Here is a 2,565-nt window from a genome sequence, read left to right as displayed (position 1 = left end):
ACAGAGAAGAAGCACAAGACAGACTTCTTACAAGAACAACAGTAATTCTCTGGAGTTACTTGTCCCAGGTAATAACAGCCACAGCAGCTGACACTAGAAATGGCAAATAGCAAATGAGTGAACAATGTGGCAGTTAGGCAGAGCAAGTTGTTGTGCAGAACACTGACATTGAACAGTGCAATACCAACTGTTGGCACTGTTTGTCTTCCATTTCATTTTCTTGCAGATGGCAAAGAGGAACCTGGTGACTGCAGGATCATCCCACATAGCTGATGCTGTTGGAGGGGTTTTTTTTCTACTGAAGATAACTCTTGGCCTTCTGAAAGTTAAGTAGAGGGACCAAGGCTGGGGTGGATCTGGGAAGAGGGAAGAAGGTTGGGGATGGCAGGGAGGGATTTTAAAGGTAACATAGGGGAGAGGGCTGTGCAGGGAGAGTCCCATTTGGGCAGGCAAAGGCAGAGGGGCCTGCTTCTCAGCCCAAAACTAGCATGGGCAGGGCAGTTCTAGCCTGTCTGTCGTCTAGTTTCTGCAGTCTGTGTGCCACATCTTAAGTTTTCTGCAGGTCTTGATGTCCTCTTTGCACTCAAGGCATGCTGGACGTGCCTTGGGCACCGCCTCTAGGGTCCCGAATGCTTGTACTCATCAATACAGTGTTGATCGGGCACTGCTCTTCTTGCATTGCAATCCTAAAGCGTGGATCGGTCTTGCGTTTTGGAAGTTTGCAGTCAGATGTCTCTTGTGCTGCAGCCTTGCAGCATGTGTCAGCATCCGCATTCATTAGTCATCTGTTTTCTTGGATCCCTGTTCTGGGACTTGTTCCGTGCATCCTCCGCACCTCTAGGTCTTTCAACGGGGCTTCCTGCCTGTGTCTGTCATCTAGGTTCTGTAGTCTGTGTGGCATGTCTTCAGTTTTCTGCACGTCTTGATGTCTTCTTTGCCCTCGAGGCATGCTGGACATGCCTTGGGCACCATGTCTAGGATCCCGAATGCTTGTACTCATCAATGCGGTCTCGACTGGGCACCGCTACTCTTGCATCACAACCCTAAAGCATGGATTGATCTTGTTTTGGAAGCTTCTGTTCAGTTGTCTCTTTTGCTGCGGCCTTGCAGCCTGCGTTGGCATCCACGATCGTTAGTCACGCATTTTCTTGGATCCCTGTTCTGGGACTTGTTCCATGCACCGTCTGCATCTTTAGGTCTTTAAATGGGGCTTCTTGCTCCTTCATTCTCCCAGTTGCGGCTGTATCTCTTTGTAATCAGCCACGGCCCTTCACTTTTCCAGGGCTGCCATAGATTCTTCTTTGTAGTCCTGTACAACATCTTGTCCAATGGCATGTCTGATCCAGGAATCATTCTTCGTACAGCGAGTTCTTTTGTCCCTGGTTCATGACATCGGTCTTGTGTGCAGTATTGTTCTGTGTTTCGTGTCTGGCTGGAGATGCTCTGCCCGATGCATGGAGGTGGTAAGAGCGAGTAGAGGTAGAAGGGCAAGATTCTGTGGTTAATATGCTGATATGCTTAAACCATTCAGTTTAGGGGCATACCATACGTTGCAGAAGAAGTAGCCCTAGGTGCAGTGGGTGAGGAGAGCAGTTTCTGCTTGGCTCTGCAGCCACAGAGGGGATGACCAAAAGTGTGCGGGAGAATCCAGTGGAGTGGTAACGGAGCAGTTTAAATTCAAAGGGATTGGGACGTAATGTTTGGGTTTGGTTGTTGACTTGTGCTTGGCTGTATTGTGCAGTAGAGATGGTATTGCTAAATGGAAGTGAGAGGTCTGGAACCGTTAAGGTGTCACTGAATGTCTGAGTGACTACTTTGATATTGTGTTTTTCAGATGCAGAGGGACAACTGGTGTACCAAAAACTGCTGATGGAGTTGCAGGTGGAGTGCCATAGGGAGGTGAGTCAGCTGTGGTGTCATTGGGAAGTTGTGGCCGGTGGCAATATAAATAGCTAATCTACATTTTCAGTTTGTGATCTTAAAAGCATCCCTTGCTGTCTGCATATTACAGGTGGAGACCAAGCCTCACCATGGCAGCCTGAGATGATGGATGCTGGGCAGGAGAGCGGTCAAGGAAACATAACAGGAGATGGGTATTGCTGGGGGCAGCCTCTGCTTTGCGTTAGTATCTTAAGTACCTCTCTTCTTTTGCAGGTGCCACATACAGCCTCAGAGGAGTTGAGCTTCATGCTGAAAAATGGTTTGAGAGGTGAGGGGGTGGTTGTCCAAATTGGTGTCTAAGATCAATGTAGTACACAGCAACTCCATTGAGCATTTATCTTTGATTTTTTGCAGGCGCTGCGCAGGCCGCCTTTGCAATGGGAAGAGCAGTTGAGGTGAGCCGGGTAGTGGGGAGAAGGAGCATGGGACTGATCTCTCAGAAGCACAACAGTAATTTTTGTCTGCCTATCTTGGGTGCCCCACGTGATGATGGCTGCAGCGTTGGATGTTTGAATTGGGACAGAACAGGTGAGCAGAATGTCTTGGCAATTTAGCTGTGGGTGTAGTACAAGTATTAGCACTGAGCAGTGTGATGCTGACTATCGGTGCTGTTTTCTGTTTGGT

General features: G+C 48.6%; 1 long non-coding RNA gene across 1 annotated transcript; it reads left to right on the top strand.

The window, feature by feature from the left end:
- The first annotated feature begins 1,314 nt into the window (after window positions 1-1,314).
- Window positions 1,315-2,365, top strand: LOC128853210 (uncharacterized). The gene is made up of 3 exons (XR_008451527.1): window positions 1,315-1,899; window positions 2,012-2,209; window positions 2,296-2,365. It is a non-coding gene; the product is annotated as an uncharacterized LOC128853210 (long non-coding RNA).
- Window positions 2,366-2,565: the final 200 nt, after the last annotated feature.

This window comes from Cuculus canorus, chromosome 10 (genome assembly GCF_017976375.1).
Source record: "Cuculus canorus isolate bCucCan1 chromosome 10, bCucCan1.pri, whole genome shotgun sequence".
NCBI lineage: Eukaryota > Metazoa > Chordata > Aves > Cuculiformes > Cuculidae > Cuculus > Cuculus canorus.
This window is presented reverse-complemented; position numbering and strand designations above follow the sequence as displayed.